The sequence below is a fragment of the Trachypithecus francoisi genome, unplaced genomic scaffold (assembly GCF_009764315.1).
Source record: "Trachypithecus francoisi isolate TF-2019V2 unplaced genomic scaffold, Tfra_2.0 Lachesis_group12, whole genome shotgun sequence".
Classification (NCBI taxonomy): domain Eukaryota; kingdom Metazoa; phylum Chordata; class Mammalia; order Primates; family Cercopithecidae; genus Trachypithecus; species Trachypithecus francoisi.
In genome coordinates, this window is record NW_022681457.1 from 116063554 (window position 1) to 116078316 (window position 14763).

A 14763-nucleotide genomic window follows, 5' to 3' on the forward strand; every position below is an offset into this window, starting at 1 on the left:
AACAGCACGTGGAAAGTTACTCTAGTGGTTGATGAAGTCTTTGGTCTGTGCAGCTTGAACATGGAAAAGATGCTAGTTTGTTTCATTTTGGCTTATGGTTCCGCTTCTGTTGCACTTGAGAGTATTAGGAAATGTTGGGAATATAGCAAGAAGTTGTTTCAAAAAGAATAGGAAAGTTCGTAAAGTTATTATCTTATTAGTTGTTCTTATCATTGTAATAGAATCTTGAATTCGAATCTGAGGGAGCCTCCCATTTAAAGTGTGCCTCTGTCAACACGAGTTTTGCAGTCTGTCTTTGGTTGAAAGCTAGAATGAACTTGATTGTGTTTAATTGACATGCCACTTTTTTTTTCCTTTTTCATTTTGAGATAGTTTCTCACTCTGTCACCCAGGCTGGAGTGCAGTGGTGTGATCTCAGCTCACTGCAGCCTCGACCTCCCTGGGCTAAGGTGATTCTCCTCCCTCAACCTCCCACATAGCTGAGAATACAGGTGGGCGCCACCACACCTGGCTAATTTTTTATATTTTCTGTAGAGAAGGGGTTTCACCTTGTTGCCCAGGTTGGTCTTAAATTTCTGGCCTCAAGCAATCCATGCTGCCTTGCCCTCCCAAAGTGCCGGGATTACAGGCGTGAAACACCGTGCCTGGCCTGACACTTCATTCTATTTATTTATTTATTTACTTATGTATTTATGTATGTATTTGTTTAGTTTTTGAGACGGAGTCTCGCTCTTGTCACGCAGGCTGGAGTACAACGGTACGATCTAGGCTCACTGCAACCTCCGCCTCCTGGGTTCAAGTGATTCACCTGCCTCAGCTTCCCGAGTAGCTAGGAATACAGGCATCTGCCACCATGCCTGGCTAATTTTTGTAGTGTTAGTGGAGATGGGGTTTCACCATGTTGGCCAGGCTGGTCTCAAACTCCTGACCTCAGTTGATCCGCCCGCCTCGGCCTCCCAAAGTGCTGGGATTACAGGTGTGAGCTGCCCTGCCCGGCTGACACTTCATTCTTAATCTGCTTTTCACTTCTTCCTTGACTCTTGGCTAGTGTGTTAATTTATGAATTAGAAGACTCTAATATACCTAAGACCAGATATCTGTGATTCTCTAGTTATTCTTGTTTCCTGATTCTTTTCCTTCTGAATTTGTTTTCTTTTCCATTTTACTTTGTGTATTCATTTACTCAACATACTCATACCAAAGACCCATTTGCCAGGTACTTTTTGTTACTGAACCGAGTTGTCTTCCACCAGAAAACCATTTATTCTAAGGCTGTAAGATAAACATTTGACAGGATGAGAGAGAAGGTAGAACATAATAGCTAAAGGAATATTTTAGATGATGTGTACATTCACAAATCTTTTCCTAAATAAGCTCAGATAATTGGTTATCATCTCTTCTGAGCAGTTTCTGATGTGGGGATGCCTGTAATCCTACCACTGTGGGTGATAAAGCATGAGTCTGATTTATTTTTCCTTTTGGTCTAATGAGACTCATGCTTGAATGTGCTAAAACAATTCTGAAAGATAACTAATCTCATATTGTATACTCTGAAACTTTGAGTCTAAGGTAAAACACTTCATCTTAATTCAACTGGGAAAATTATAGATTATTTCTATCAAACTTCTTTGAGCTACACATTTATTTGTGATTATTTGATTATTTTCCCTATTGGACATTAAACTTCTGGGGCGGGGGCCAAGTCTATTCTTACAGTCTCCATTTCTAGTAGAGTACCTGGCAAATGGGTCTTTTGTGTGAATATGTTGAATAAATGAATACATCATCTATGGTAAGAGGAAAGGCTAGATTTGGAGCCAGGTAGTATGGTTTAGATTCCACCTAATAAGTGACATTGGGCAAGTGGTGACGTGGGACAGGTTCCTTCCCTCCTCTGAACCTCATTTTTCTCATGGGTAATCTGGAAATAAATATTTCTTATAGTTTTTGTAAAGATTAGATGAAAACAATGTGAAAGTGCTTGGCATATAGTTGCTTAGTACATTATTGTTATTAACTCAAAGGTCAAATATACAGCCTCAAGGTCATGTAGATATGATTATCTCAACAACTTATATATTTTTAAAATTTTAATTAAAAAAATATAGGCACACAGGTCTCACTTTGTTGCCTGGGTTGGTCTCGAACTCCTGGCCTCAAACTATCTTCCTGTCTTGGCCTCCCAAAGTGGTAGGATTATAGGCATGAGCCACTGTGCCTGGCAAACATCTTTTTATTTTTATTTTCAATAGCCTGTTCAACTAAGAGAATGCTAGGGATTGTTTTAGGAATTACAGTAATTAAATTATTAACCAGTATGTTTAATAACTGTTTACTGATCCGCTTTCTTCTTACTCTCTTTGGGTGTTTATGTTTTTCTTTATACATCTTGGAGTTTTTTTTTTTTTTTTTTTAAGAAACTCTACTTCCGTGTGGCGGGGCGCGGTGGCTCAAGCCTGTAATCCCAGCACTTTGGGAGGCCGAGGTGGGCGGATCACGAGGTCAGGAGATCGAGACCATCCTGGCTAGCACGGTGAAACCCCGTCTCTACTAAAAAATACAAAAAACTAGCCGGGCGAGGTGGCGGGCGCCTGTAGTCCCAGCTACTCGGGAGGCTGAGGCAGGAGAATGGCGTAAACCCGGGAGGCAGAGCTTGCAGTGAGCTGAGATCCGGCCACTGCACTCCAGCCTGGGCGACAGAGCGAGACTCCGTCTCAAAAAAAAAAAGAAACTCTGCTTCCATAATCTATAATATTGGGTGTGTTCAGCATTAAACATTTCCTGCCGCTTTCTCACTTACACACACTAGGTGCGTGTGTGTGTTAGTTACTGCCTGTTTGTGTTCTCTTCTTCCTATATTCATACCACTGCAGCGAGAAGGAATAAGGCAATTGTCATGTTTTTTTATAACATTCCCCAGAAGGGGCAAAGAAACCTTTAGACGTGTTGTAGACATGCTTGCTTGGTCCAGAATCCCCCCCTTTTTTTTTCTGGGGGTGCTTCATTCAGCTTTGTTATACAGTTTGATTTCAATATGCAGAAAGCTAGCACCATCTTGGGTCAGGAGAGCAGCTTGCTGCTTTGTAAATGGGTTTCGGTCATAGTGGGGTTTTTTGTTTTGTTTTGTTTTTGTTTTTTAAAGTTTGTTGGTTGAAGCTCCGTGTATGTGCAGGCGGCTTTGTTAGGCCGTGGTTCCTAAACTTTGCCGCAAGCCATTACAGTCAAGTTCCCGAGGAGTCTGTGGTGGAATGTTGTTTTATGACATTGCCAGATATACGGTAGGTTACCACATGATGGAGGAGAGAGAGAAGGCAGATAAGAAATTTAGACAGCAGAGCAAAGTCACTGTAGCACTTTGAAGCTAGATCTTTCTCACCCGTTAAATTTTTTGACCAGTTTTTTTCCTGACATTACTCATACATTATTGTGTGTGCGTCTTACCAGCATGGACATTCTTATTATTCTTCAGGCAATGTCAAATTTCTAGTTCTGGACCCTGAATTATATTTAGGAGGACCCTGTGGAGAGCTGCCTGTGTGGCCTGGAGTCTTCTTCAGTAATGAACTCAGTGTGACCCCTTAAAAGAGCACTTTTCTTTCCTCTGGCTTTCGTTTCTTCTGTTAAGCTAGAAGATTGGATCAATGGCCTCTCAAACTTTCCATCAGAGAAAATTTAGAACTTTGTGATTTTGGATTTTGGACAAGTTCTTGTGTTGACCTTTGTATTTATTTGTGTGTGAATATGGAAGTGGTAACTTTAAGTTGACTAAATCTTTGTTTTTTCATTTGTATTTGTTTTTAGTTTTATTTTTGATTAAATGATGAATTTTGTTCCTTTTAGGCAGTTTAATCAAACCTACTTTTAAGTTAATTTTGCTTGGAGGGCTGGCCTTCTGTCACAGTGACTTCACTAAGTTTTGCAGCAGAGCCCTTACTTGCTGTCTGTGGCTAAGCAGTAGTTGATTTAGAATATTGGAGTCATTTATTTATTAAAAATATATCTAATAACGAGTGAGCTCTGCATTATGGTGACCAAAACCACACTTAGTTCTTACCCGCATGTACTTCCAGTCTAGAGGACGAGACAACCATTCAAATAAATAACTACACAAAATAAATATAAAATCCTGACTGATACGGGTGGAAGGAGAGGTAAGTGGTACTGCGGGAACTCATAATAGCAGGATTAGCTCCCATTCTCACTTACTGCCAGTATATAGAGTTTAATAATAATAATGAGCCCTAAGCAACAGGTACTGTGTATAGTACTTTCCATAAATCATCTTTTATTTTTATAACAACCTTGCATAGTAGCATTATCAACTTCATATTATAGATGAGGAAACTAAGGAATCAGATTTGTGTCCTCAAAATCACACTTAGAGCAAACAAAACCTGGGTGCTGAAACTTATCTTTTTATTTTTAAAATTTTATTAGCAACAGGTTCTTGCTCTGTTGACCAGGCTCGAGTGCAGTGGCGTGATCATAGCTCACTGCAACCTCCAACTCCTGGGTTCAAGTGATCCTCTTGCGTCAGCCTCCCAAGTAGCTGGGACTGTAGGTACATTTTACCATGCCTGCCTGGCTGATTTTTAATTTTTGTTGTTGTTGTTTGGTTGGTTGGTTGGGTTGTTTGTTTGTTTGTTTGCAGAGACTAGGTCTTGCTGTGCTGCCCAGGCTGGTCTTGAACTCCTGGACTCAAGGGACCCACCCACCTTGGCCACCCAAAGTGCTGGGATTACACACATGAGCCACCATGCCCAGCCTGATACTAAAAGTTTAATTCAGGTTCATTTAATTCTGAAGTCCATGCTCTTTCCCTGCTTTTGAACATCTAGACTCAGGTGTGGTTGTGACAGCTCCTCTCTCTCAGGAGTGAGGTGCCAGTGTCGTGGGAGATCCTAATGGGATGTACATACAGAGCACAGTGATTTTTCTTTTAATATTTATTTATTTATTTATTTATTTTGTTGTTGTTGTTGTTGTTTCTTAAGGAGCTGGGCTAACCCACAGGAAGTATGCCAAGAGTCAGCCAGCACAATGATTTTATTCAGATTTATGGAAATTTTTCTCTAAAAATGAATGAGAATATATGATGGGATAGAATACAACATTCACATGACTTTTTAAGATACTATGTCAGATTTTAAAGAAATTTCAGACTTGTTCAGGGCAGTTTTGAAGTATGTGTTCATGCTGGAGAAAATTGAGAAACCCAGCATGTAGCACTAGTCTTCCTTGTTAATCCTCGCTTTCACTCCTATCTCACAATCCATCTAAAAAGATGATTCTGATAAATTGCCTTTTGGTTTTCTTAAAATGTGGTGTATTCTGTTCTGGACTCACAGACTTCTTCTGTGGTCATTTTCTAAGTGTGCTACTAAGTAGAGTTTCTAAGATCTTCATTCTGTTGATGCCATGTCAGTCTTCCTGCTCAACTTAATACCCTGTGGAAAAAGATAAGAATGTCTGCTATGTGATGTTTACCATTTGAAGGACAGGAAGAGAGATTTCTCAGTGTTCTCATTCGTACATGACGCTAGCCACAGAACAAGGGTCTGACCTGAGCCTTTTCTGTCCCAGCACCTTGGGAATGGGCCCCAGGCTACACGGCTATTACGACCCAAGGCTTGGGGAGGGGCTGAATGAGGGGTCAGCTCTTGCCCTTAGTTGCTTCACGGTGGTGCCTTCTGTTCATGTCTTCTTCCCATATCTGTATCCTCCTCCCTCATCTTCCCTTGTAGAATCCAGTGCCTATCTTAAGCAGTCACCATGATCATATAGAGGTCTTTGGGTATCTTTGGTGAATGTTCACAGAACATTGCCTTCCTGCCCCTTCCCCTTTCTTCAGGGTGAAGGAGTGGCCACATCATGTTCTGGGCCAAGCCCTGTGGGTCGGGCCGGGATCCTGCATCTAGCAGGCATGCTCTTCTCACAGACCCTCCCTTTGCCTGCCATCACCACCTGCATCTCCTCTGCAAAGATGCTTCTCCGTTTTTGATATTCGTTTGCAGGCTCCCTGCTCCTTTCTGTCCATTCCATGTTTACTTCTTAGACTAAAATGTTTCCATGGTAACAGGTTACTTTTCGAAGGGAACATCTTGTCATTTTATTTAATCCACTGCAGCTGAAGAGGACTGAAATATTAAGTTGTAGTTGCTATGGATACTGCTTTGTTACACTGGGTTTTTTTTGGTATCAGATTTCATATACAATTATTTTCTTTTAATACTTCAGGAATAAAAACAACAACTTACCATTATTGTTGTAATTTGGCTTCTGGAACTATTTTTTTTTTTTCATATTCCAAAACAAAGATTTGTAGAATAATGCAGGCTGAACTTAAGTTGTTTTGAAAAACATATATTATTTACATTAGCTACACAGAGAAATTCCTTCTTTTGTTGGGGATGATAGTGACAGTTCTTAATTTGGTTTTCGTAATGTGATTCACAGTATAAAGGTGTCTCTAAGACGATGAATCCACAGCAGAAATCCTTAGTAAACATAAGGAAAAAAGGAATATGTCACTTGGAGTTAATTTCTTGAATCTCATTGCTGATAAGCTGTGGCCCTCTTACTTCAGTTACTGGTTCAGCTGTGTACAGTGTAATTTGGGGTTGATCTGTTTGTCCTTTAATCAGCTTTTCTCGTGTCTGGTGTTTTTTCTGATTTGCCACCTGCCTGTAGTATATTCCCCTCTTCATTTGACTTTTTTAAAACTTTAGATTTTTTGGATTCACAGAAAGTTGCAAAGATACCAGAGTGGTTTCATCTTTTGTAACTGTAATACGATACCAAAACCAGGAAACTGGCATTAGTAGATTATGTGCGTGTAGTTCTGTGCCATTTTATCACATGTATGGCTTTGTGTAACCACCACAACAATGAAGAGAGAGAGCTATTCATCACTACAAAGCTCTCCCTTTATGGTCACACCCTCAGCCTCCCTCTCTCTCCCCCCACCATCTCTTAACACCTGGCAATCACAAATCTGTCTCCATTTGTGTAATTTTGTCATTTCAAGAGTATTATATAAATTGGCCTTTAATTTTGATAGGTTTTCCTCTTTCATCATGACTTTCAAACTTAAAAAATTTCTTTTGATCATTTTGTCTTGCTTGGGTGTTTGAAATGAACATAGAACCAAAATAGGGAAAGGGGTATGGATTCTCATCATTCTGTTTGTGATTAATTGTATGATTTTGGTTCAGTAACTTATTCTGCCATATGGGAGCGTGATTGAGAGCTCTGACTTGGGAGTCAGCTGACCTTGAGTTTGAATCCTGATTTCTCCACTTACTTGCTGTTTAATCTTGGGCAACTGCATAACGTCTCTTGGCTTCAGTGGCCTGACCTGTACACTTACTACAATAGCACCTATCTTTCAGGGTCGCCTGTAAGATTAGATAAGAAAATAAATGGAAATTGCTTTGCTTGCAATACCTGGTACATAGTAAACATTCAGTGGATATATTAGTTGCTTTATTAGTGTTAAAATTAGTATTGTTGTTATTACCTGTGGAGATACTTCCTCATAGAGTTGTCATGGAATAATGAAATAATATATGCCCAGCATAGAAAGCACTTCGTCATTGATAGCTAGTATTGTTACTTTGCTTGTGCTTGTTATGTAACTATAATACACCTAGATTTTTTTTTTTTTTTCTCTGAGATAGTCTCTCTCTGTCCCCCAGGCTGGAGTACACTGGTGGGATCTCGGCTCACTGCAACCTCTGTCTCCCGGGTTTAAGCAATTCTTCTGCCTCAGCTTCTTGAGTAGCCGGGATTATAGGCACCCACTACTGCACCCACTGCCATGCTCGGCTAATTTTGTATTTTTAGTAGGAACAGGGCTTCTCCATATTGTACAGGCTGGTCTCGAACTCCTGACCTCAGGTGACCTACCCACCTCTGCCTCCCAAAGTGCTGGGATTACAGACACGAGCCACCGCACCCCGGCCTACACCTAAATTTAAGATAATGTACATGAAAACTTTTAAGATGACGATAAAGATAGATGTGTGTGTGTGTAGCATTATCCTGGACATGACTTGCATCTTTGGTTTTTTAATTCATATGGTAGTATTCTTTATCTGACGTGGCTAGGATTCACACTGCCTTTGGTCTGGATTTTTCTTCCGAAGTTGATGACCACCCTGGCTTTTGCTAGACTTACTTTGTTTTTGTTAATTCAGCAGCATTGTACATCCAAGCAGAAACCTCTTCAGTAGCTATGTGTTTTTGTTGTTGTTGTTTGTTTTTTGAGACAGTCTTGCTCTGTCACCCAGGCTGGAATGTAGTGGCATGATCTTGGCTTACTGCAACCTCTGCCTCCCAGACTCAAGCAATCCTCCTGCCTCCGCCTCCCGAGTAGCTGGGACTACAGGCGCCTGCCACCACGCCTGGCTAATTTTTGTATTTTTAGTAGAGCGGGGTTTCACCATGTTGTCCAGGCTGGTCTTGAACTCCTGACCTCAGGTGATCCGCCCACCTCAGGTGAGCCACCATGCCTGGCCTGTTTGTTTTTTTAAAGACAGAGTCTGGCTCTATTGCCCAGGCTAGAGTACAGTGGCGTGATCATAGCTTACTGCAGCCTCAAACTCCAGAGCTCGAGTGATCCTCCTGCCTCAGCCTCCTGAGTAGGTGGGATTATAGGTGCATGCCACCATGACCAGCTAATTAAAAAAACATTTTTTTAGAACCTATTGCCCAGGCTGGTCTCAAACTCCTGAACTCAAGCTGTCTTCTTGCCTCAACATCCCAAAGTGCTAGGATTACAGGTGTGCACCACCATGTGTAGTGCTATGTTGTTTTGAACACAGGATAGAAAGAGACCTGAATTTCTGTGAATAGCAATACTAATATGTCTGTTAATATCAAAACATTAATTAAATGCCTTAATACCTAGAAATGAGATGATACTGTAGAGCACCTAGGACAGATAGTAAGTGCTGAAATGTTAGCTACTGTTGTTATTAATCAAGGAAGAAAGCTGGCATCTTCTAGATTAATTTTAGCCTCCAGGACTTTCTGAAGTTCAGAATGTGCCATAATCAGTGCTTCTCAGAGCATGGCTTGTGGACCTCATTATTATTATCATCATCATCATCATCATCATCATCATCATCATTTTCTTTTCTTTCTTTTTCTTTTTTTTTTTTGGCAGAGTTTCATTCTTTTTTTACCCAGGCTGAAGTGCAATAGCGTGACCTCGGCTCATGGTAACCTCTGCCTCCCGGGTTCAAGCAATTATCCTGCCTCAGCCTCCCAAGTAGCTAGGATTACAGGCACACACCACCCTGTCTGGCTAATTTTGTATTTTTAGTAGGGACGGGGTTTCACCATGTTGACTAGGCTGGTTTCGAACTCCTGACCTCAGGTGATCCACCTGCCTCGGCCTCCCAAAAGTGCTGTGATCACAGGCATGAGCCACCTTGCCCAGCCTATTATTATTTTTTAATCCCAAGACTTGGCTTCCAGTGATTGTCTTGAGGAGTAGCCTTGGTTCTGTCGAGACATTTGAGTTAGAAGCGAAGCTAGCCACTTTTTTCATGGAATATCAGTTACTCTTTGAAAGAAAAACTGACAGACAAACTGTGGCCATTCAGACGTGGACATTTGGCAGAAACTTTCTTGAAGATGAATTAAGTGAGCTTCTTATTTCAAGGCAAACACTGATATTACTTGACAAGGCTAAGATATGAACTTTCCAGTAAAAATTAGAATTTTGAAAAACTTGTACTCACCACTCTGAGCCTGACAGCTTCTCTACACTGAAAGGCATTTCTTATGAGATAGGTGATATTAATATGTTTTTTAAAAATACTGTATAAAGAACTGGTTGATATTTGAAAGATCTGCAGAACTGAGTAAACTGACTTTCTCCATAAAACCAATGCATGACATTACAAAATCACACCTGAGTAGAAGATCCGTTCATTCAAAGGCAAGACAGACCAACGGATTTCGGAGTAGCGCAGTCCAAAGTCTACTGATGGGCTTTTAGGTTCACCTTGTGTATACATCTTTAAGAAATGATTACTTGTTGAGTTTTTGTTTTTGGTTTTGTTTTGTTTTGTTTTGTTTTTGAGACAGAGTTTCACTCTTATTGCCCAGGCTGGAGTACAATGGCACAATCTCGGCTCACTGCAACCTCTGCCTCCCAGGTTCAAGCAGTTCTCCTGCCTCAGGCTCCTGAGTAGCTGGGATTACAAGCATGTGCCACCACGCCCGGCCAATTTTTTGTAGTTTTAGTCGAGACAGGGTTTCACCATGTTGCCCAGGCTGGTCTCGAACTCCTGACCTCAAGTGATCCTCCCACCTCGGCCTCCCAAAGTGCTGGAAACTTGTTGAGATTTTGGTGTAGTATCAAAAAGGCTGTTCTTTCCTTTTCTAATTACGTGGCTGTGTTAGGCTGGATTATCTTCATGTAGTTTAACCACAACAATATATTGCAGCAGATTGAATTGAAAAGTAGATAGGAGAAACTGTCTTTTGTATTAAGTCAAATATTAATGAGGTTTGCAAAAACATAAAAGAATGCCTCAGTTTTCACTAAAGATTTTTGCTTAAATGCAATTACTTTTTATAAGAATATGCATATTGTTATGTAATGGGCTTATTACTATTTTTAAATCAATAAATATTTTGAAAGTTTTCAAAAATTTGGATTTCTTGGGATGTTCAGTAATTTTTATTTTTATTTTTTGCGATAAGCTTTATTTCCATTTTGTCCAAGGCTTGGGAAAGGGATCCAGGGTAGTGGCTGGAGGTGCCGCTTAGACAGAAGCCCTGAACTTTTAGAGAGGCTCCTAAAAGGTTGCTGGGCTCTGTAGGCTCCTAGTGGCGGTTGAGGGTGAGTCTTTTGGAAGAAACACTTACCCAGCCCAGCCTGGGGAGGTTGATCTGGTAGTCACCTGTCTTCTTGTTGAGTTTCACCTCCTCATCTAGGAAGTGGCTCTCCAGAAGTCACGGAGATGGGGGTCTGTGCAGGCAGAACCCAGGACCTAAAGATTGAGGGTCTGGTTCACGTTCTTCCCCAGGGCCATGGTGACTTCCCTGGCACCCAAGGTTTTTACCCCCACTCATTTTGAGATGGCTTCGCCACATCCTGGAAATGGGAGCCAATGCCACACACACATCTTCAAGAGACACTCTGTACCCTGAAGCTTCTCGGTAGGCCAATTCATGGAAGAAGTCACCTTTGCCTCCCAGAGCCACATCATTATGTTTCAAATAGAAGCCCAGAGAGAGATGGGTGTAAGAAGCCCATAGATGCAAATTGACCAGGTGGTTGATGGCGGCTGCTACCTTGATGGGATAATTCTGATGAATCCAAGAGCTTGCGGTTGGTCAGCAGTGAGGCGCTAACCACAAAAACAGTGGTGGCTGGTCCCAGAAGCAGGAGATGGCTGAGAAGGAGGGTCCTGGATGTTGCAAATGGAGAGGAGCTTGGAGGGCAGCTGAAGGCTGGAACAGATGGAGTCCCAGGATGTGTGCTGTCCAAACATTGTTGAAACAAGAGACAGATTCACTCCAAGATACACTCCAGTAATTATTAAGAGTGTAAAAGGGTACAGAAAAAGAGTGTAAAAGAGTGTAAAAGTTTGAGAAATGTGTTACGCAAAATGTAGTCGTTGCATCAAGATTGCAATTGACGGTTAAGAGTGTTTCCTACAAGCTGTTGATACTATGTTTAAATATTATTAATGAGTGAGGTATGAACCACAAAAGGTGCATTCAAGAAGGGGGCAGTTCACAGACTCACTTTGCACCTGGCTGAAGCCTCATGGGCGTGCTTTTTCCATGTGCCAGGGAAACATACGGGGGTGTTGTGGCTGTCTAACCTATCAAGGGTGATGCAACTGTCTGGGGATACAGGATAAAAAAAAAAGAAAAAAAAGAGGAGAGCAGTGTGGCAGCAGGGGAGGGATACTTAGTTCAGTAAGGAGGATTCTGATTGCTCAGTGGATCCAGATATAGCTGGATGCTGGCACTTCCCCACCATGTGTACTTCTTGTCTTTCATCTTCAGTTCATATTCTGACAGTTTTTCTGTCAGATGCATCAAGCTTTCTCTAACGGGATGTGTTACTATCTACCTCTTTATGTCTTGGACCTAAAAAGTACTTTTGCTATTTATTCTATAGTTTGTAACTCTTGCATATAGTAGGTTAATGCCATTGTCTGCACCTCAGATCCTACCTGCTGAAAAAGAACTTTGTTGTATTCCTTGCTACAGAATCCTGATATTTAAAAGTTACATACAATTTAAAAATACTTTTGTTGCAAAGAGGGATTTTAAAATAAGCTTTTAAGAAGGTTCCTTATTTTATCTTTGTTTTCATGTTATAGCCTACTTATTAGTACTCTTCCCTGATATAAACTTAAAAGAAACAATTTTCAAGTCTCTTAAGATGGTCCAATACATTTTTTGTCTCATTTCTGTTAGTTTAATAATAATTATCTGCATCCTATTTTTATGGAAATACATGACGTATAAGTAGTTCTAGTCAGCAGGGTATTGGGGACCTTGTTTCGTTATCATGGCACATTGGGTTTTTTTTTTTTTAGCTAAATATGACAATAAATTAGCTTATTAAAATAAAAATGGGGTTGGGGGGTGAGTGCGGTGGCTCATGTCTATGATTCCAGCACTTTGGGAGGCTGAGGTGGGGATCCCTTTGAGCCCAGGGTTTTGAGAACAGACTGGGCAACATAGCAAGACCTCATCTCCAAAATAAAATAAAAATGGAACAGGAATGTTTTTTCTGGAATTATCAAGGACTTAACAGTGCAGCCATGGTATGGAAATGATATCCAACCACTGGAGAACTCTAGAGTAACAGACCTTCTGGAAGAACCCGAAGGTTGAGCTGCAGGCACAAGTTACTGAATGGGCTGTGGCTGGAGGTTTCTGAAATGATACATTCTGGCTAGACCTGCTTGTAGGCAAGAAAGCATTTGGAAAGTATTTAGAACTTTTGGCAGCTTGTTTTGCTCACAGCTAGTTAGAAAATAGAAAGGGACAAGTTGGAAGGGAAATAGTGGTAACACTGACTGCTTGCTTGTTTTTCTTAAAGAAGTGCTCATGATTAAAATAACGTGGCTGATTTGATTCCTCTACATACCTCCTAAAACAGCTTCTTCCATTTCCTGTATAAACTTATGAGAGCAAACCATCTTTTAGCTTCTTTTTTCCACATGCCATTCTCCTAATGAAGAAATGAAGATGACTTGTATGATGAAGTCATCCCACATGCAAGCATTTCCCCATCGCCACCCCTCCCTTTCAGCCTGCCACCTCTGCATCCTTTCATTTCTACTTGGAAAGTCCTCTTTTTTTTTTCTCCTGCTGCTAGGCCTGTTATCTCCTTCTGTGTCTCCTCTTGAAGCCTGCCTCATTTTGGTACCTCCCCTTCACATTTTTGTACTGTGTCTTCTGAAGTGTCTTACGTTGATGAATACGGGCATCAGCCTGTTCTGGTGTTTTGGTGCGGATGCTGCCTTGCCAGCTGGAGGCTTGTAAGATTCTTGAGGACTGGACCACCACATTTCTCCTTCTTCTTCCTCTTCTTCTTCATCATCATCTTCTCCTCCTCGTCTTCCTCCTCCCTTTCTCCTCTTCCTTCCTCCTCCCTTTCTCTCCTTCTTCCTTGTCTTCTTTTTTTCTTCCTTTGTCACATTTACTACCACCTTTGCCCAAACAAGATTCTTCATGAGAAAATGGTTGGATTAAAAGAAGAAAGTACTGAACCCAGGTGCCCTAAAGGAAATAATAGCTTTCCAAAATGTATTTTTAACAATTTCAAACATAGTGGATATGGCTATCAGATCCATGAGAGAAAAACAAGAGAGTGTGCCTCCTCTTGGGCCATCTTCTTTGACACTGTTTTGTTTGTTGCCTTGTTTATAGACAGGGTCATGCTCTGTTGCCCGGTCTGGAGTGCAGTGGTGCGAACATGGCGCACTCCAGCCTTGGCCTCCCAGCTCAAGCGATCCTCCTAACTGGGTCTACAGATGTGCACCACCATGCCCAGCTAATTTTAAATTTTCTTATAGAGATGGGGTCACTTTGTGTTGCCCAGGCTGGTTTTAAACTTCTGGGCTCAAGCGATCCTCCCGCCTTGGCCTCCCAAAGTGCTAGGATTACAGGTGTGGACCACTGTGCCTGTCCCTGTTTGCTTCTTTATCCCCAACACGTAGGACAATTCCTGGCTTATAATAGGTACTTAAATATTTGTTGGATGGATGGATGGATGGATGGATGGATGGATGGATGGATGGCTCAGTCTGTGTCCTAGGATAAGTTTTCTCATTTGTATTTGATAAGGCTTATGGTAGGGCACCCTGAAATGTTTTGAAAGGAAGAAATGTGTGACTGGAATTGTACTACAGGAAAGTCCATCTCTCTGAGGCATGAAAGAATGATGGTATAGGGTCTGGGTGCGGTGGCTCGCGCCTGTAATCCCTGCACTTTGGGAAGCTGAGGCAGGTGGATTCCTTGAGGGTCAGGAGTTCGAGACCAGCCTGGCCAAACATGACAAAACCCCAAATTATTAAAATTACAAAATTTACTGGAATTTACTGCTAAAATTACAAAAATTAGCCGGGCATGATGGTAGGCACCTGAAATCCCAGCTACTCAGGAGACTGAGGCAGGAGAATCAGTGGAACCCAAGAGGCGGAGGTGTCAATGAACCAAGATCGTGCCTCTGCACTCCAGCCTTGGCGACAAGAGCGAGACTCTGTCTCAAAAAAA

The 14763-nt window shown here is 41.4% G+C and overlaps 1 protein-coding gene and 1 non-coding gene across 7 annotated transcripts in view; both read left to right on the plus strand.

Annotated features, from left to right (window-relative positions):
* Positions 1-14763, plus strand: part of RERE (arginine-glutamic acid dipeptide repeats) — a 476263-nt gene that overhangs the window by 300852 nt on the left and 160648 nt on the right. The window lies entirely within an intron of this gene.
* On the plus strand, positions 11761-11885 carry LOC117094080. The gene has a single exon (XR_004441407.1). It is a non-coding gene; the product is annotated as a small nucleolar RNA SNORA77 (small nucleolar RNA).